Source organism: Amblyomma americanum, chromosome 2 (genome assembly GCF_052857255.1).
Source record: "Amblyomma americanum isolate KBUSLIRL-KWMA chromosome 2, ASM5285725v1, whole genome shotgun sequence".
Classification (NCBI taxonomy): Eukaryota; Metazoa; Arthropoda; class Arachnida; order Ixodida; family Ixodidae; genus Amblyomma; species Amblyomma americanum.
Window position 1 is genome coordinate 101,580,292 of NC_135498.1, and position 21,351 is coordinate 101,601,642.

Consider the following 21,351-nt stretch of genomic DNA (forward strand, 5'->3'; position numbering starts at 1 on the left):
GATTTCCAGCGCTTATCCCGTCCGTTGTTTGCGTGTCCCGTATTTCAAGCCTTCCACACAGTAGTACACGATTTCTGAGGATACTGCCTTCTCGCCGCACATTGCCACAAGTGGGCAGCGATTCTGCACAAAGATCACGACATCCTCCTAAATAAGCTATGTTATCCAGTGGTGCCTATGCTAGACACATTGGCAACCAGGAAACGGATGCCTCCGGCTCATGCTGGCGTCTGGCGAAAGCACACAGTCCCCACCACTAATGACAGGCGGTCCGAACCATATGGAGGGCCAAACGGAGTGAGAGATACAAACGTGCAAATCAATCAAGCGCAATCCATCAATAGCGATCAATAGACCATTTAATTCACTGCCGTCTGCAGCATTATGCCGATAGGAAACCAACTGCGGACCTGTGCATAAAGATATTTTAGGTTGGTTGGTTTAACGTCCCAAAGCGATTCAGGGTATGAGAGACGCCGTAGCGGAGAGCTCTGGATAATTTCCACCCCCTGCAGTGCAATAACGTACAGTATACGTCACCATTGTGTAGAGTGCTCGAGCGGTGCCCTCCCCTGCGCAAAGGTTGACAACCCGCCGTAGAGTCCAACATTTAAAGGCTGCGCTTGCGCGTTAGTAGAACCACATGAGCCTGCAAGAAAAATTTGCGCAAGCAATTTGTCCGCAAACCAAGGACTGCTTTCTAATTTTACTTTTGACTGCGTGGTGCAGACTGCTCGAGAACCCTACACAAAGGTCACGTAGACTGAACCCTGACATTGCACAGTGCATGGATCTCTAGCACTTCGCCCCCATAGAAATGCAACCGCCACGGCCGGAATTGAACCCGCGTCCTTCAGATCAGCAGCCGAGCACCATAACCACTCAGCCACCGCGTCGGCACAGAATAAAACATTTTTAAAAAGTATGAAGTCTTTCGACGTGACCGAGAGCAGGCGAGTAGGCTGTATGGAGGCATTGCTATTGTAGCCCAGACGAGTGTTGCAACCCATGACATAAAACTCAAAACAAAGTATGAAGCAGTTGCAGGTACCGCTCATTTTGAAACTACAATATGCTCAATATATCTTCAACCACAACTGACTGTTTACTCCATGAACTAGAAGCACTTTTTAATCAGTTATGAGAGCCGTATAACTTAATAGGGGATTTTAAAGCGCACTCTTTGTGTTACAGGAAGTGAACAGGCAGGTGCTAGAGGCCGTAATGTGCAAGAAAGCGTTCGTACACTTTCCCATTTAAATAGTATCGTAAAACAACTGACAGCTGATCAACGTGAGTAAGGTCTGGGTCAAATCAACAATTAAAGAGAAGTATTTTGCGCGTTTCACTTCGTCAACAGACGTTCCTTGACAGCCTTTGCCCTATGCTCGATAAATTCATCACAAACGGTTTTTGACAGATACGATGGGGGCCTTTTGCGTTGTTCCCGTAGCGTTTGGTGTGCTCCTCTAGCGAAGGATCAAACTTGGCCATGGCCTCAAGCACTCCCATAAAATTGCCATTTCTCGGTGAACCAAAAATCTTCTCACTGCCCTAAACGCTAGATTGCGCTCAGCTAGAAGCTTAACTACAACGACTACGCGCTTCAACACCTCTGTCCAGTAAGCGGCCTCAGTGACATGATGCTTAACCAGCTCCTCGGCATTTGTGCTACTCTAATTAGAGCGGACGATCCATGCTGCCACGCAGTTCCGGTGCTCGACGCTATTTTAATGTGCGCAACGCTTTTCTTCTGCTCTTTCCCAGTCAGAAAAGCCGTACGTGGTGAAAGCACTTGGGTTGCTTGAAATCAAAAATAGTTTCACATGAAACAGTAAAAGGAATCTTTGGACTCCGAGTACATTAACCAGTGTCGCTCGCACGCCTCCCCATTTACAGCTTTTCGCACGAAAAGATGAGGTGACATAGCATTTATGAGTTTTGTATTACCTTCCGGAAGACCGAAAATTTTCTGGCCGATTTTGAAAATACACTGGCCCTTTCTCTAGGCATACACTCCGAAAGCTGTCAGTAAAAACGTCCGGCCACTTAGCACGGTCACTTCGGAGGATCTCGCAACGTACCTCTTGCTGCAAGGGTGTCTGTACTTCTCTGTTGCCGCCAAAAGAAGCCGTCTCATTCGTCCTCTCGAGGCACTTTTTGTGGGTGGCAACATGATTATTTGAAACCAAACTAACATGAGACAAGTGAGTCGGTTCTTGGAGTGTTGTTTCCTGGCGCTCCGTAGAAGGGGGCTAATCGGGGAGGTTTGGAACCTGTTGATCAGCAGTAGTAGGACACCTGGAGCTCTGTGGCTGGTGCCCGGCTGAGTAGCATAGACGTTGCTGACTCAGGAACAGGACAGGGCCCTGTTAGTTTCGGTTGCTCAAAAATATGGACGACCGAGGTTGGCACCGTTTTCACAGGATCCAGACAACCAAGATGAGTCGAGCCTTGCTTATTGCCAGGAAACCGTGCTGATGGAGTTGGCAAGTCCTCCACAGAAGGACAGTCGGTACTATTGGGAGTTTGACACGGACCCTGGGTAGAGCGATCATACTGCTCCGCGGCAGCTGCATTCAGTATGTACTTTGCCATCTTTGGTAGTTTCTTTTCACGCTCTTCTCTTTCTAACTTCGCCTTTCGTTTAGGCGCACCACTTTGATGCTTCCGACCGAGCATTTTCCCATGAATGGATGCTAATTGTTCACCGCACCGGGCACTTCGTCAGACCGACGCGACCGCAGGTGTCGAACGGTGGCCGTCCCGATGACTGGCGCACGCTGCCTGGAAGGTCCGTGGCTGGCCGAGAGTGGTGCGTCTCCAGGGAGCTCCTCGGTGGGCCGGGACTGAATCGCAGCCCGCGATCACCTTCCTTTCAAAGACGCGCGCCGCGTCGGTCTGTTACTGGCGCCAAAGCAGGCGTTCACATACGCATAGAGATCCTTGTACAAATTCCCTTGTTTTCCGTACAAACTCACTCCTCCCGTTCCGGTGTCGTCTTCCTATTGGCCAGGAACAATCGTCTGTTCTAAGAGGTTCTAGATTTTTCGTTCGCCCCGTGGACGCCGAGCGTGAGAACGAAGGGGAGAGGGCGACTCCTAGCGCGGGCGAAGTTACGCGGCCTCCGTCACCTCTGAGTCATCTTTTTCTACTTCTTTCTGGAAACTTCGGCGGCCAGTCTGACCTACTTTTTCCGCCGAGCGCGCGCGAGGGTGCTCAGCCACTAGGCAGGAATGGGCCGTGGAGACAGGCCTTTGTGTCCTGCTCTCCAACTTCTCCCTTCACTCTGCCACAACCCTTGCCCGAACAGTGAACATTCCATGCCCCACGGCACGTGGAAAAAAGCACGTGTGGCGTCTTCTTTCCTTTCCTGCCTAGACTCTGCCATCAAACTAATCATCATCTGCTATCGGACTCATCCTCCCACGCCCAAATTACCATCACGGTAAAGAAAAGTCGAAATGGAGGCACTGTTGGGTACTGCAGCACATCCTTTCTATGAGAAGGACAGCGGCGGAACTATTTCAGAAGTGGAGTGTGGCGTGGTGGTGACGAGGGGCACGGGAGATTTAGGTCCTCATCGAACATTACATGTTATAGGTGTTTCCCCCTTGCCATCCTCTCCAGAAGCACTGGGCATACGGACTGACAGGAAACCACGAAAACCTTTCCAAGCAAACGCACCTCGCTTCTTAAGAAAGAGGGCCCCGCCGGGGTGGGGGGGATTCTTGTTTTTGCAACTCGACAAGCTCTCCTCAAATGATCAGGCTAAATCCATGCTGTTATACATTAGGCGGGGTGCACCGTCTGCTCGTTCTGGTTTTCTCGCTTCATACATGCCGCTCGAAATTCCGTTGCTCGTGGTTCCATATACTAAACAGGATAGAATAAATGGGCCCCTTCTCATACTGTCCGAGGTGATTCCTTGGGCTGCAGCCCGTTAGGCCCCGCCCCCATTAATCTAGCGCTGAATTGAAAGACGACGTAAGTACATAAGTATAACGTACGTTATGAAGGTATTATCGCATGGTGACCATCCATGGAACGCGCTGTTGCGAAACCTGACGGGTACACTCCTATTTTCAAACCGACCGTCTTAAGCCCCACCTTTACCTATTAGATTCGCCACACTTGCATAAGAAAATAACATACGAGTCTCCAACATTCTCGTAACTTCTTCTAAAGACATAATTGCTCCAAGGGAAGTGTATCCAGTTGATGCGACACATCTTTTCGTGAGGTTAGCAAGATTGGGTCATCAACTGGCATAAAACAGCATTCCCTGACCCTACATGCAAAATACCAGTGCTCAGAGTTTTACACTGGTTCCTAAAACACATCCTTTGTTTCATGTGCGGTTCGCAGTTGTCACTAATCTGAAACAAAAACAATGAATAGACAGACAAGCATATTTACGGCGGAATGCCATGGTATTCTTTTGGTTGTTAGATTCATCGTGGAAAAGAAAGTCCCAAGCTTGTTATATACTCAGATTCCTTAAGTGTGGTTATCGCCCTGTCTTCTGGGAAACCCTGTCAAAACCCTGTAATGAATTCCCTCTTCAAATGCCTTATGTCTGCACGCACATTGAACCTTAAAATTACAGTATTCTGAGTACCAGGTCACTGTGGAATAGATGGAAATGAAGAAGCTGATAGGCTTGCAGCATCAGGCACCGGACTGAATAGAATGGATGTAATACAACTTACAGACAATGACCTCAGGCCATATACTAGGACTGCGTCAAATCCCTGTAATGAATTCCCTCTTCAAATGCCTTATTTCTGTACGCACATTGAACCTTAAAATTACAGTAATCTGAGTACCAGGTCACTGTGGAATAGATGGAAATGAAGAAGCTGATAGGCTTGCAGCATCAGGTACCTGACTGAATAGAATAGATATAAAACAACTTAAATACAAGGACCTCAGGCCATATACTAAGACTGCACTTCACAAAGAGTGGCAGCAGGATTGGGACGAACAAACAGACAACAAACTGCACACAATAAAACCATGGATTTGGAGGTATGCCACAGAGAAACAAAATAGATTCAAAGAAGTTGCTGTCTGCAGACTGAGGATAGGACATGCATGCATAACACACTCACATCATTCACAAGATACTCCGGCACAACAATGCGCGAGCTGTGGAGCCCATAACTCAGTTGTCCACACATTAATCATATGCCTCAGACTGGATACACAAAGACGGCAGCAGTTCCCTCAACATTACAGATTTAAAACTTCAATGCACCCTTCATTACTTTAGGTGATCACCGTATGCTTTCATTGGACCGGGTTTTTAAATTTTTAACTGATGGAGGTTTCTTACGAGAGATTTTATATTCAAAGCAACATCAGGACCTCCTCACTGCTGAGGAGAGTGCTGAGCTTACCCATAGCTGCCAGACGCTTCGCCCCTCTTCCTCCAGCAGTGGCTGTGGTTGAGGCTACCTGGCTTCGTCTTTAGTATACAGCTCCTCTTAAAACGAGTTTTAGGTGCTATACTTCACTTTAGCCATTCCACCAGATATTTAGGCACCTCTTCACGCTCTGTAGTCATAATAATAATTAGTTTTTGGTGGAAAGGAAATGGCGCAGTATCTGTCTCATATATCGTTGGACACCTGAACCGCGCCGTAAGGGAAGGGATAAAGGAGGGAGTGAAAGAAGAGAGGAACAAATAGGTCCGTAGTGGAGGGCTCCGGAATAATTTCGACCACCTGGGGATCTTTAACGTGCACTGACATCGCACAGCACACGGGCGCCTTAGCGTTTTTCCTCCATAAAAACGCAGCCGCCGCGGTCGGGTTCGAACCCGGGAACTCCGGATCAGTACTGTAGTCATGCACATACTAATTTCAGGCCCTATACAAATGGTTTTATTTTTATCATCTGTGCATATTTTAGCCCGAGTCGACAAAAAACCTCGTGTTCAGCGCTCTTTGGCGTTACGTGCCTTTGCGTCATAAAAACCTATCATCATCATCAGAATCAATTTTCCGCTCTTGTTGCGGTGGTAAAGTATATCTCTCAGCAACCAACTCAAAAATCGGCTGTTTTCTGTGATTCTAAAGCTGTCCAACATGTTCTTCACTCTGCCTTGAGCCATAGCGACCATGAGCAACTTGTAGCGGAGCTACGACATCTGCACCACGAGGCAATAGAACTGGGTCACGAAATCACAATCCAGAGGGCACCAGGCCATAGTGGCATTGTTTGCAACGTTTTAGCTGACGATGTTGCTCGATCGGCTCACGATACAACCAGCATTATCCGCATACCACTAACAATAGTTGACGCAGCAAAGCGCCTTCAACTGCTCGCCAAGAACGTGACTGTTGTGCTCGCGCTTCCTTCCTGTTGTGGAGTTCGGCGAAGTGGACGTGACTGCAGGGCTGCCAGAGGGGACGACGACAATAGCGTCCCCACGTGTTCGAACAGGAATGCGGAAGCAGCGACGATAGCGTCCCCATAGCGACGATAGCGTTCAACAGGAATGCCAGCGACGACCATAAGCGTATTCGTTCCGGTCCTCGCCAGGAAAAAGTGCGGTATCAGTGTGGTTCCCTTCAGTCACGCTGGATTTGAACAATTGCCCGAGTGCCGCACCTGCGACAGAGCCTCCGCGTTCCGGTCACCAGTCAAGCTCTTTCGACACCTGCGGGGAGACAGCCTGCATTCCTGTGTCATGCAGGTGCCCTCCGGATGCACGTGTGCGGCCACCTGGAAGCCGCGGGGAAGACCACGTGACCGGGTCCTGTTCTCTTTTCCTCGACCGAGCTGCAAAGAAACATCAGGACCGCCCTGCCGTAGGTGGTACCATCACTGCCATCGTGTGATTGGACATCATTCTTCGAACTGTATTCCCTAGCTAGGGATCTGGGGAATACGAAGAGTATTTAAGGAGCTGCTGGTATGATGCAAGAGGGAGCCCCCTTCTTGAGAGGTATCAGAGACTCCCGACTCCTAAGAAGCTCTCTTGACTGTGAAGCCCTCTCAGTTGCCCGTACTTGTACATAATGTAAATAGTCCTTGTATAAAGTTTTCCAAGTTCTTCCTCCGATCGTCCTCGTCTCTTCTCCGACCCAGTCACGCTACATGAATCCCAACAACTGGTGGCAGCAGTGGGAAGCTGCTACCTGGGATCCAACAACTGGTGGCAGCGGTAAGATGTCCACGTAAAGTTACCGGCTCCAACGGACCTCGGCAGCTACGGGACTGACAGGCGTCAGCTATACCTTGGCAGGGTGAGTGCCCAATGTTTTCCGTTCATTTCGCCAGACCGTACTAGCACAGGCAGATGCTAGGTGCGGATTCCTGTTGTCTGGGAAATTGATTTAGAGAAACTGTTTTGTCCACTTCAAGCTAGGGCTTTTGTTTTAGTGGGCTTGCTAACGCATGGTGGAACTCACGATGCAGAAGTTAAAAGTGCAGGACCTGCTCGAAATTTGCCAAGAGCTGGGTATTTCGCTACGTTCTGCGAAAAGAAAAAAAGAAATTCTCGAGGTTATGCGGCAGGAGGAGGTAACTACTGAGGAGGTCGACGAGGCTTTGGAAACGATTGTTGGACGCAAGAAAGAAAAAGAAGAGCTTCGGTTGGCTCAAAAGAGACGGGAGGTCCTTGAGGCAGAGGAAAAAGCGAGAGAACATGCTCGAAAAATGAAGGAGCTCGAAATCGCGTCTAACGGAGGGATTATGGCGCGTCTTAGCCCTGTAGCGCCGGTAGAGGAGCAAAGGAAGCAGAGATTGCAGGATCTCGTCTCACAATACCGCGTGGGAGGCGATATTGCACTCTTTTTGGTAAATTTGGAACGCGCATGCGGGAAGGTGCACATCGACAAGAGCGTTTTGTCGGAGAAGTTACTTCCTCTCCTTCCGTGCGAGGCGGCCGAAGTGGTGGCTCGTCTCTCACAGGAAGATTGGGACGACTACGAGAAGGTAAAGAGTGCACTGCTTAGAAAGTACAGGCTTTCTGCTGAAGCCTTTAGGCAGCGATTCAGGCAAGCAATGAAAGGCGGAGAGTCGCATACTTACTTCACGTACCGGCTTAAAGTCAACTTGAACGAGTGGCTTACGACCGCTGAGGTGCATGGAAGTCATGACAAGGTACTGGAGTGCATCGCACTAGAGCAGTACTATAGCGCGATTCCAGAAGATCTGAGGATATGGCTGCAAGATAGGCTAACAGATATAGACCTAGACAAAGCGGCACAGCTCGCAGACGAGTATTACGTTCGCCGAAACCTTCAAAGCAAGGCACGATACGATAACAGGTTAAGAAAGGGAGAAACCTATTTAAAGAGAATCCCCGACCGAAGGGTGCCACCAGCACGCCGGGATCACCGAGCAGAGGATGCGGGATCAAAAGGAGGAGGTAACGAAAAAAAGATTGAGTCATCCAAATCTGCCGATTCGCCGAAACAGCAGGCACCTGGAGCTCCCGCGTTTGAAGCGCGAAAGCCCATTGTCTGCTATAATTGCGAAAAAGAGGGTCGCATCTCATTGAACTGCAAACAACAAAAGATGGCGTTCGCGTGCATGCGAGAGTCGGAGGAAAACCTTAAATTGCTGGAGCCATACATACGGGACGTAGTTATAAATGGCAAGAAATTCAGGGCACTGCGGGATTCAGCGGCTACCATGGATGTTGCTCACCCGTTCTGTGTTTCCTCCACTGAATACACCGGCGAATGCGCCTGGATTAAGTAGGTCGCCGAAGAACAAAGGGCATGCTTGCCTATAGCGAAGGTGACCCTACAGTGGACTTTTGGCAGGCTAGACACAGAAGCGGCAGTTAGCGCAAACTTGCCGACACATTTGCCCTACCTGTTTTCGAACAAATCCGAGCAGCTGCTGAAAGAGAAAGGTCTCTCTTTCACCTTGGGCTTGGCTTGCATGGCGCTAACACGTTCTAGAGCGTGAAAGCTCGCAAAGAAACTCGACTGCGGTCCGATAAATGAGCAGGCACCGAACCACTCTCCCCACTAACCAGGGGATACTTGCAGAAAAACTGATGCGACTAAACCGCACGAGCATGACCATGAAGGTGTTCCCGAACAAGCGGTAGCTCATGAAATCCAAGGAACTGCCGATTCCGTACAGAATGTGGCAACAGGAACCAACGCGAAGGGTTCGACATTAACATCTGCATCGACTTGTTGGGAGGAGTTGACTAAGGATGATAGGAAAGCACTTATTGCAGAGCAGAAAAACGACCCATCGTTAAGAGCTCTAAGCAATAAGGTGAGCGAGGGAGTCGCCAGAAAGAACATCAGCTTTCATGAGAAATCAGGCCTTCAGTACCGGAAATACTGCGACTCAAAGGGACGCGCATATAAGCAACTCCTAGTGCCTGAGAAGTACCGGCAGCAGCTTCTAGAGCTCGCACATGGAAATGCATGGGCGGGCCACCTGGACATAAAGAAAACAAAAGCTAGATTATCCCTCGAATATTACTGGCCTCGCTGCTGGAAAGATGTGGAACAGCTTGTTAGATCTTGCGACACCTGCCAGCGGGTCGGCAAGTCGACGGATAAATGGAAAGCACCCATGACACTAGTTCCCATAATTACAGAGCCCTTTCGGCGTCTTGTAATAGGTACTGTCGGCAAACTGCCAGTGTCCAAATCTGGCTGTCGCTACATTCTGACCTCACTGTGCGTGGCAACCAAATTTCCCGAGGCCATTCTCTTGAAGGAGCTAAGTTCCGCATGTGTTGTAGACGCCCTTTTGTCAATTTTCTCTCGCGTGGGGTTCCCTGCAGAGATACAAAGCGATAACGGGAGCGTATTCACCAGCTGCTTGACAACAACGTTCTTTGAAAGGTGTTGGATTAAAATAATCCGCAGTTCCATTCACCACCCTCAGTCAAATCCAGTCGAGCGTATGCACTCAGTGCTAAAGCGGATACTTAGGTCTCTGTGTTTTGAGCATAAGGGAGATTTGGAAGGCTGCATTCCAGCAGCACTTTTTGCAATGAGATCCATCCCCCACTAAAGCACAGGATTTAGCCCCGCTGAACTAGTCTACGGGTGTGACTTGAGGACCCCATTGCGCATGCTAAGGGAGTCATGGGAGGGTTAGGGAGAGGATCCCTGTGTAGTGGAATACGTCCTGAAACTACTGGAAAGACTTGCGAAAACCAGACCTCGTGGAAGCAAATGTCCGAGCAGCACAGTCACTGTCTAAAGTGAACTACGACAAATCGGCACGCAAGCGCACCTTTCAACCTGGTGACCAGGTGATGTTGCTGCGTCCGTCAAAAGAGAACAAGCTTGAGGTGCAATGGGAAGGGCCAGCTAAGGTGGTGTCCAAGCTTTCAGACACCAACTATGAGGTCAAATTTAAGAGCAAACACAATCGTATAATCCACAGTAATTGGGAAGCGTCAGGACATGGTTTACATGGCGCTGAACATGCCAGAGGAAGAGATCTCAAACATACCTTATGTCATACATGAGGACGAGCAGGCAGCGAATGAGCTGCTAAATTCAATCGACAGAGAGCCACGTTTTACGGAACGTCAGCGAGGAGCCATGAAAAACGTCGTCCGCGACTTTGAAGTGGGGTTTTCAAACAAGCCAGGAAAAACAACCCTCATCTAACACGACATTCAGCTGTCCTGCGAACAGCCGATCAGGTAACATACCTAGGAGTACGTTTTCCTATTTCGGCCAGGATAATTAAGAGCGAGTGGTGTAACGTTCCTTGACTCTAGGTATTGGGGCGGGCAAAATTGAACGCCACGTCGGCTAAATCAAGTCACCTATTCCCGTACCGCGTACCCTGTAAGCACCAACCTGATTTCATTTAGCGAAATTTTTTTTCCTATCCAAGTGCACCTCGAGCGGGACCACACGCCTTGGAAAGGTTCCATGTCAATACTACATGTCGGGAGACACCATGTGTTCATTCAGGCAAAACATTTGATCGCTTCAAATTTTAGTTGAAGTTTTTTGCTAAGTGCAGTTTTGACCCTGCGTTTTGGTCTGGCGGGATGAGTGGGTTCTGAGGGCACGCGCTTTTGTCAGATGTGGTTTGGCGCCTGTGATCCTTTTTGGCTAGCATTGCAGAGAAGTTTCCCAAAACGGCCATCGGACGAGGGGAAGCGATGCCAAGCTTCGGCACAGAAGGTCATCAGAAGACTCCCAAAGAGCATCTGGTTCCTGGCACGCCCAGTCAGCTGAGCTACGTGCGAGCAGTTCATCTTCCGGGCGCAATATCTGGCGGCGGGGGTGCTGTTTTGCTCACGCTTCTTTCCTGCTGTGGAATTCGGCGAAGTGGACGTGACTACAGGGCTGCCAGAGGGGATGACGACAATAGCGTCCCCACGTGTTCGAACAGGAATGCCGGAAGCAGCGACGATAGCGTCCCCATAGCGACAATAGCGTTCAACAGGAATGTTAGCGACTATAAGCGTATTCGTTCCGGTCCTCGCCAGGGCAAAGTGCGGTATCAGTGTGGTCCCCTTAAGTCACGCTGGACTTCAACAAGAGCCCGAGTGCCGCACCTGCGACAGAGCCTACGCGTTCCGGTCACCAGTCAAGCTCTATCGACACCTGCATTCCTGTGTCATGCAGGTGCCCTCCAGACGCACGTGCGCGGCCACCTGGAAGCCGCGGGGACGACCACGTGACCGGGTCCTGTTCCCTTTCCCTCGACCGAGCTGCGAAGAAACATCAGGACCGCCCTGCCGTGGGTGGTACCATCAGTGCCATCGTGTGATTGGACATCATTCTTCGAACTGTATTCCCCAGCTAGGGATCTGGGGAATACGAAGAGTATTTAAGGAGCTGCTGGTTTGATGCCAGAGGGAGCCCCCTTCTTGAGAGGTATCAGAGACTCCTGACTCCTAAGAAGCTCTTTTTACTGAGAAGCCCTCTCAGTTGCCCGTACTTGTACATAATGTAAATAGTCCTTGTATAAAGTTTTCCAAGTTTTCTTCCTCCGATCGTCCTCGTCTCTTCTCCGGCCCAGTCACGCTACCTGAATCCCAACAACTGGTGGCATCGGTGGGAAGCTACTACCTGAGATCCAACATTGTACAGTCCTGGTCTACCCCTGGAAGCTGTACATCCCGCTTCCAACCACTTCGACCCCTTACTCTAACTTCGTATCCAATTCGGTCTTTCCCACAGTGATACTACTACACTGTTGTGCCGCCTGTGGCTGGGAGTGGCGTTCACAAACGCCTATTCCTATCGCATCGCAATGGCTGACTCTTAAGCGTGTTAGCAGTGCGGTTGCGATGAAACGATCGGGCACCTACTCCGTGACAGCCCTAATTTTGAGCGAGAACGGGCCTTCCTGGCTGCTACACTCAGCCGCTTGAACTCTCGTCCTCTTACAGAAAACAAGATTCTGGGGCATTGGACAAAACCATCTAAAAGGATAGAGGTGAATGCGCTCCTGAAGTTCTTAAAGGGCTCGGGGTTGACTTGCCAACTACAAACTTTAAGCTTTAAGTGTGCGCCCTCGGTCCCCTTGTTATAGTTGCCGATGGAAAGTGAAAAATGGCAGTGGCTTAGCTCGGCTATGCCAGGATATATGTAGCAAAAGCAAGAGTTAACCTCCCCGGTTGGCCTTGTTCACATATTCCACAAAGTATGAAGCACAGGCAAAAACGCCCAGTATGACCTGGAGGTCCATGTTTGATTTCAGCACCGAGGCTATCCAAGGATTGAAGGGGTTGCGTCACTCTTACCCCTATTGTCTAGGCTAACGGCACGTTATTCTTCGGTTTCTTGAGCCCGTCGCTGAAGTATCTTGGTCGCATTCCTTTGTTCACCACGGGTTGTCTTCAGTGAAGCAGGACTCAGGCCTCTCCTCCGTGCTGCTGTCTGTGCTGCTAGCGGTCGAGACACCGGAGGTTAAACGTGCCTGTCTCGCGGCGGCATATTCACGACGGCGTCTAGCCAGTCGTCCGGCGTGCTTTTCGTCTATTTGCTGGGCGATTCGTTTTGTCTTCATCTCGTTCCGCTGTCGATTCCAGGCCTCCTGCAGCTTATCAGAATGGTCGCCGTCCATACTGTCGCCTCAACTGTGGTTGCGGCGCACGCCAGCTCTCCTTTCAAATCCTGTGATCTCTTATCACGCAAGCGACGCAGCTGTCGAAGCGAGCGGAGGCGAGCGCAACGACAAGGAACGAGGTGTCACGTCCTATAAAACGGCGACGGCGGCAAGCGGCGCGGTGTGACGTCATGCCAGATGGCGCGGCGAGCGCGCGAAGCACAGTAACCTTGCGCGGCGAGGCGCGCGTTGTGACGTCACGTGCCACTATGGAGTACCGCCAAGGCGAAATCGTGAGTTTGCGGCCAATAAAGCTGTCGCTTTAAAACTCATTTCTTTGTCGCTCTTTCCTTCCGTTTTAGGATCGTGAGCTCTTACTCACCAGATTTCGAGATTTCGTGGGGTCTGCTACCACCCTGAGATCACAGCGCAATCTGTGGCAGCAACTAGATAACAGCACATCTCGCATTGAGACTTGTAACGCCATCTACAATAGCATTGCAGAAACAACCACGTACTGCTGAGTCCCAATGATGACGCCACGGTCCAATAGTGTCGACTGAGGTGAAACTTTGTAAGTATGACGTCAAGGGACGAAATGACGACATAGTTTCGGTTTCTCGAAACCAAGATGGTGGCGAATAAAATTTGTTGTGTCCTCCCATTCCTTTATCCTTCGCCCAAAAAATATCCTATAACACGAGAAAACTCCCGTTACGGGACCGCTATGTGTGTACTGGCTGACTGACTGATGTTTCTGAGAGGAAAAAGGAAGAGGAAAGAGCACAGGCCTGTCTACTGGCTCAAGCCGAGCCACGCTCGCTGCTGCGTTGTGAAAGTTGGAGGGTTAAAGGATATGAGAGCAAAGACGGAAAGAAAATACGCGCCGCGCTAATATGCCCATGGCTGATCCCGGAGGCAGTGCAATACCGGGCCGACACGTGCCAGAGTTCAAGCGAAGCACTCCGCCATATTCCCCAAAATAAGTTTAATATCTTAGGTACAAGGTCCCGCTGCAGATATTAAACCAGGTATCAGGAGGCGTGTGCTGTCTGTCTGTTGCTGCCAGGAAGAAAAAAATGAAAGTGCACAGGCCTGCTCACTGGCTCAAGCCGAGCCACAATCGCTACCACGTGCAGATAGAAGGGTAGTTGAAAGAGGGCATAGAAAGACAGGATAGTAAAGACGCGTTAAAGAAAAGGTCGATTCCGGTGGTAGTGCAATACCGGGCCTACCGGTAGTGGGAGTGAAGCATCCTTCAAACTCTCCGCCACATTTCCAAAAATAAGTCCAACTTGGACCCGTAACAGATGCTCTACGGGCGTGTGCTATAGTGGTTCCGCTTTATATACTCCGACAAGGGGCACCCATCTGATGCAAGTTGTGCACCGAATTCGGTAGGCAAATGAAATGCTATGGGTTTTGGTATAGCAATAAAACAACAATTAAATAACAGGTAAACATTGTATGCGTGCAATTACTTATTGAAACGTTATCATCCGCACCGCAAGCCGAATTCTATGCCCACCTTGACCCCCCAAACGAAGCTAATTTCGTTTGCGACGTATCTTGAGGGGGTGTGACTCGACAACGGGCGCGGTCTTCTTCGCTTTCTTTGTCTAGTAAACCGAACAGCTAACGCTCGTTACTTAAACGTCTTCCAGACGGTGGCAGCCTTTTTTATCTCCTGTGTTCCCCTCCCCACGTGTAGGGTAGCCTACTCTGCATCGCCTGTTTAAGCTGCCTGCCTTTCCGTTCTTGTGTTTCTCTTTTTAAAGAAAGTGTCGTAATTAAACTATAGATTTCATGGATTGTAGTTTATTTGATACAAGAGACCTGTTTAACATCGTTTTGGCACATGATAACCTTAGCTGCATACGTGCAAGCGCAATAATACCAGCCCAATACAACACAACTGATGGAAGTGATGGCAAATCTTGAACGTTCTGAGCAGAATAGCATTGCGTGTGCGAAGTATGAACGGGTAAATGATGGAATCGTGTTAATTGGACGGTAATTGACCGTCTCGGCACCTTTACAGTTCTGTTTTCATTGTCCCTCTGCTGGTGGCTGCAACTGCGGAGCATTTGGGCGCGCGGAGTACGCTTTCACGTAGTTTTTTTTCTTTTTTATTCACTTGGCTTTCAATTCTTTTCTAATAAAAAGGGCTACGCTCAGGGTACCCAGTTAGAAGGTTAAGTGTATCATTATCATGGCACTCGACAACTTTTCTATTCCCAGCAGAACCTTTACAGTAGTGTTTATAAAGTTAATTCGTGTCGGGTAATTAATAGGGTAGGTGAAACAAAAAATACTAGCAAGCAGTTAGCACTACTTCTAACCACATTCGCATGATTTCAGTCCGAAAGATTGGTGTAATAAGGAACGCCTTGCAAAGCACTGCGGTTGTGAACAACCGGCGGAACAGTCCACGTACAGACCAGAGGCAGCCGTCAGTCCAGAGCACGCACGAGGGACAGAGCGTTTGGCGCTTCTCGTCGTCTTTTTCGTTAAGCGCCAGCCTCTGAAGATTTCAAAGCCGAAGGCCAGTCTTAAAATTTCCCACGGGCGAAAAGGCGCCATCCTGGCGGTCAAGGGCGTTGACGGCGGCGGGGTCGTAGTATGAATTGAGGCGGGTCGTGCGGACAATGGCGCGGCCTCGGCGACGATGATCAGGGGATGTTGTAAGGGGTTCGATGAGGTAATTGACGGGGGATGTCTGCTCAAGAATACGGTAGGGTCCGTGGTACTTGCTAAGAAGTTTGGAGGAAAAGCCGGGATCTGAGGAGAGTACCCAGAGCCAGACCAAAGCGTCAGGAAGGTAAGCGGGAGGAAGTGCAGGGAGATCACGGGTGCTTTTCTGCTGCTGCTGGGCGTGAGAAGTGAAGGACCGGGCAAGCTGTCGGCATTCTTCGGCATAAGTTGCGGCTTCAGAAAAAGTTGTAAATTCGGAAGCATCAGGGCGGTAAGGTAAAATGGTGTCCATTGTGCAAGAAGGCCCACAGCCGTACAGGAGAAAGTACGGAGAGAATACTGTGGTGGCTTGAGCAGCGGAGTTATAAGCGTATGTGGCAAAAGGGAGAATGCGGTCCCCACTTACACTTCTCGGAAGCAACATACATGGCCAGCATGTCGCCGAGGGTGCAGTCAAAACGCTCAACCATGCCATTTGTCTGGAAATGGTAGGCAGTTCTGGTGCGGTGAACGATGTTGCTTTCATGAAGGGGAGCTTCTACCACTTCAGAGAGGAAGGCTGGACCTCTATCACTGAGCAGCTCATTAGGCGCACTATGGCAAAAAAAGATGCCACGGAGAATGAAGGATGCAATGTCGTGGGCTGTAGCGGATGGTAAAGGCGACGTTTCAGCGTAGCGTGTAAGGCGGTCGATGGCAACGATGATCCAGCGGTTCCCGGTTGATGTGCTCGGAAGACTGCCGTTGAGGTCAATGCCAACACGCTCTAAGGGCTGCGCTGGGCAAGGCAGCGGTTGGATAGGAGCGGCGGGTCGGCGAGGTAGATGTTTTCGGTGCTGGCATGCGGTGCAGGACTGAACGAACAAGCAGACATTACGGACCATCCCACGCCAGTTGTACCGCTGTCGTAGACGGGTGAGCGTGTTCTAGAATCCGGCATGGGCGCACTGGCGATCATTATGGTAGGAAGAGCAAATGAAGGAGCGAGATGTGTCGGAATGACGAGAAGCCACTTGCGACCATCCGGGAGGAAGTTGCGGCGGTAAAGAAGCTGGTTTCGGATGGCAAAATTGTGGGACTGACGGAGGAGAGCACGGGAAGGAGGTCGACACGACTGGCTAGATAAGAGATCTAAAAGGCAAGTGATCCATGGGTCTTTGCGTTGCTCGGAAGCCACATCAGCGGACTCAAACGTCAAAGAAGGCAGGGCGGATATACAAAGCACTGCCTCAAATGGCACAGGAGAGCGTGAGAGGGCATCAGCATCGGCATGTTTGCGGCCGCAACGATAGAAAACACGAATGTGTTATCTATCTTGGACTCGCAGAGCCCAGCGCGCCACTCGACAAGAGGGATCTTTCAAAGAGGACAACCAGCAGAGAGCGTGGTGATCGGTGACAAACTTCTAAAGGGCGCCCGTACAGGTAGGGGCAAAATGTGACGATCGCCCAAAGGATGGCTAAACACTCCTCGGTGAGAGAATAGTTGGCTTCTGCTTTTGTGAGTGCCCGACTAGCGTAAGCGACAACGTATTCTTCAGAGCCTTGCTTGCGCTGATCAAGCTCGTCGGAGTGACCCTTGATCAGCGCAAGCAAGGCTCACTCCGACGAGGGTCGGAGTGACGCAGAATTGGTGGAGTGGTCAGGAGGCGACTGAGTATCGTAAACGCTTCGTCACAAGCTGGCAACAAGGCGGAAAGGTCGCGGCCAGAAAGGAGCTTGGTCTGGGGATCGATGATAGTGGTGAAATTGCGGACAAAGCTGCGGAAGTAGGAGCAGAGGCCGACGAAGCTGCAGCGGTCGTTTACAGAAGTGGACTTCAGAAATTCGGCCACAGCTCGCAACTTGGTCTAGTCCGGGAGAACGCCATCCTTCGACACATGTCCGAGAATGCTGAGCTGCCGAGCTCCGAAGCGGCACTTTTTCAAATTGAGTTGGAGGCCGCCGTCGGCCAGGCGGCTAAGAACAGTCTCAAGGCGCTGGAGGTGAGACGAAAAGTTCGGGGAAAAGATCACAACGTCGTCTAGGTAACAAAGGCATGTGTGCCATTTGAGCCCTTGGAGTATGTTGTTCCACATGCGCTCGAAAGTGGCGGGCGCATTGCAGAGGCCGAAGGGCATGACATTCATAGAGCCCGTCGGGTGTGACGAACACAGTTTTTGGGCGATCGGCTTCTGCCGTCCGCACCTTCCAGTAACCTGAGATCAAGTCTAATGAAGAAAAGAACTCAGCGCCCTGCAGGCAGTCGAGAGCGTCGTCGATTCGAAGGAGAGGGTAAAGGTTCTTTCATATAATCTTGTTCAGACGACGGTAGCCTACGCAGAACTTGATGGAACCATCTTTTTTCTTGACCAGGACCACTGGCGATGCCCACGGGCTGTGCGACGGCTTTATCACGTGGTGCATGAGCGTGTCGTGCACTTCCTCGTCACTCATGCGGCGCTCAGCGGCTGACACGCGGTACGGACGTTGGCGCAAACGGGCATGGGTTCCATTGTCAAAACAGTGGGTAACGGTGGTGGTGCGGCCCAATGAAGGTTGCTGGTAGTCAAACTAAGCTGGAAAACGGTGCAGAACGGTGACAAGCTGGTCTCGTTGGGTAGACGTCAGGGTGACGTCGACGGAACGGTGAAGGATATCGAGGGACGACTGATTGGTGATGGGAAATGGTGTAATCGCGCTGACGTGAAGGGTGGCTGTGCTATCGACGAGGGGGTATGCTGAGGCGGGATTGAGAAAGGCAACACTACCAAGCGATTGGCCACGGAGTAAAGTGGTAGGGCAGGGGAACGGGTTGGCCACATCAATAGCGCTGGAGCCACGAGCAGTTGTCAGCACGGCATGACGCAGCAAACCAGACTTCTGGTCAGCAAATCGTAAAGAGGGGACATAAGTTACAGTTGCCTCTGAGAGAGCCGCACAAGAAAGAGGCACCAGCACTGAAGAGAAAAGCGGAACGTCTGTCCTCTGACACGACCACAGGAGTGGCAACAGCACCGGGTACGTCCAAGGGAGCGTCACTGTAGGGCGACAAGTCAAGCTGAGCACGGGCGCAGTCAATAACGGCGTGATGTGAGGAGAGGAAGTCCCAACCAAGGATAAAGCCGTGAGAGGAGCGGGCGAGCACGATGAGCTCGATTGTGCAGGGAACATTTTCGATATGCAGTCGGGCGGTGCAGGCGGCTAACGGTCGAATGCCCTGAGCGCTGGTGGTGCGGAGAGAAATGGCAGGAAGGGTCATCGTCACTTTTTTGAGCCTGCGACAGAGGGTGTGGCTGAGAACGGAAATGGCTGCACCAGTGTCAACAAGTGCTTCGATGGCGACTCCCTCAACGAACACGGTAATAATATTGGCAGGCGCAGAAACAGGTCTTGGGTGAGTCGCTGGGGACGCAGTTCTTGCCTCCGGTACTGCGGCCGTTAGTTTTCCACGTGGACGGCGGGTTGGCGGCGGAGCATCGGAGAACGAAACGGCGGTCAGGAGACGGAGAGCGGTGGGAGCGGGGATGGTAACTAGGAGAATAATAATCCGGAGGCGGCTCGAGTGAGGCAGGCGAGGACGACGACAGAAGGTCGTACGTCGGCTCACGCCTATAATCGTAGGGACGGTGGTCACGACTGCGACACAAACGAGCAACGTGACCAGCGATGCCACAGGCGTAGCAAATAGGGCGGTTGTCTTGTGTTCGCCAGGGGTTGAGTGGCTGCGGCTGTGATCGGGGGCGGGCAACCGGATGGTAAGGTGGGGTTTGCCGGTCGCTGTGGTTCTAATTTCCGGGTAGGTGGCCTGCAGATAGGGGCAGCAGGTGAGGGCCGCAACCGAACCACGGCATCGGCGTACGTCAGAGGAGCTGCGATCAGGGGTGGCTGAGGAGGAGGTGGCAGGACTTCAGCGACCTGCTCCTCGATGACACGCTGTAGGTTGGGAGTCAGCGACAGCGCGGGCGTAGGCGGGCAGGTATGCAAAGATAGCTGGCATGCGACTGCCTCACTTACAAACTGCTCGATGCGCTGGAGCAGCGACTGTTGGTCCAGAGCACCGTCCCCTGGGAGAGCCAAGCTGGAACGTGTAGCCTCCTGATAGCCAGCACGCCGGGTAGAAAGGCACTTTTTGCGCAGCTCATCGAAGCTCTGGCAGTAGCCGATGACACCGGACACAATATGGGGATCCCTGGCGACGAGCACCTGTAAGGCATCATCCTCAATGCCTTTCATAATATGTCTGATCTTGTCGACCTCGCTCATAGAAGGGTTTGCACGCTTGCAGAGGTCGACGACATCTTCTATATAACTGGTGAAGTTTTCACCTGATTGCTCGGCCCGACTTTGCAAGCGTTGCTCGGCGCGAAACTTACGCACTGCGGGATGGCCGAAGACTTATGTCAGACTGGTTTTGAGAGCTGCCCTGTTTGAAATGTCAGCCTCGTGGTTTCGAACCCAGAGATTGGCCACGTCGCTCAATTAAAAGATAACGTTTGTGAGCTTGATGCCATCTTCCCACTCATGGTATGCGCTTATGCGTTCATAGAAGGCCAACCAATCCTCCACATCCGTGTCATCTGTGCCGCTGAAGATGGCCGGGCCACGTTGCCGCGCGGCGCCGGAACAGTAGACAGCCGATGGAAGCGGTGAAGCGGTTTGGGTGACGTCTCAGGCATTGCAGAGGCTGGAGGCAATGCGCGGGTGCGAAGCTGCTGGACGAGGGGATCGTTGGCAGCTCCACCACTTGTAACAAGGAACGTCATGCAAAGCACTGCGTCGCGAACAACCAGCGGTACAGTATTGGTACAGACGAGAGGCAGCGGTCAGTCCAGAGCACGCACGAGGGACGGAGCGTTCGGCGCTTCTACTCGTCTTCTTCGTTAAGAGCCAGCCTCTGAAGATTCCAATCCGAACGGCAGTCTTACAATGGTATTTTTTAATCCTGGTGCAGTTTAGCAAGGGCACCTTGTATAAGCACAAGCAGCAACAGTTCATACCATAATGTCAGAGTAGAAACGAGAGATGCTCTTAAAAAGCGCCAGTATAGGAAGAGCCCCTCTTTTTTTCTCAGTACTAAGAGAGTGGCTTCTCATATATGTGAATGGCTTCAAGTCACATCTTCATTCTATGCATGAAAAGCGCGCAATCTCTTAGTCGGCCCTCTTCCTGGACTATTGTATCCCGTCCTTTCGCTCCAGCGAGAAAGATACGCATGTCGGTAGCTGAAGGGGCATTGAACTGGAAAAACTATTATCGTCCGCTTTCTCCTACTGAACATACGGCCCTGCCTGAAATCCAGATATCTATGAGTAGATGCGTGCAAAGAACAATGCACACTGCTCGACTTCTTCTGAAAGTCAGATATACAGTTGGGCACGGTGAGGCAGGATTCGAGCGGGCCCTTATATGTTCTATAGGCTGCTAGATTTACGGAATTGGCTCAGAGAAAACAGAGTTCGGTGAAAATACTCGGTTTAGTAGCGAACAGAAGGGGTCAGTAAATTTTAATTGCACGAGAGGCCATGTTTTTTGTACCGGAAGTGGGATCTCACTTTCTTCTCCGTGACAGGCAATCTAAGGACAACGAGGCAGGCTCCGCCAAACCAATACGGTACTTCCTATAGTGCTTTCGGTTAATTTAGTGCATTGTATGAGAAAT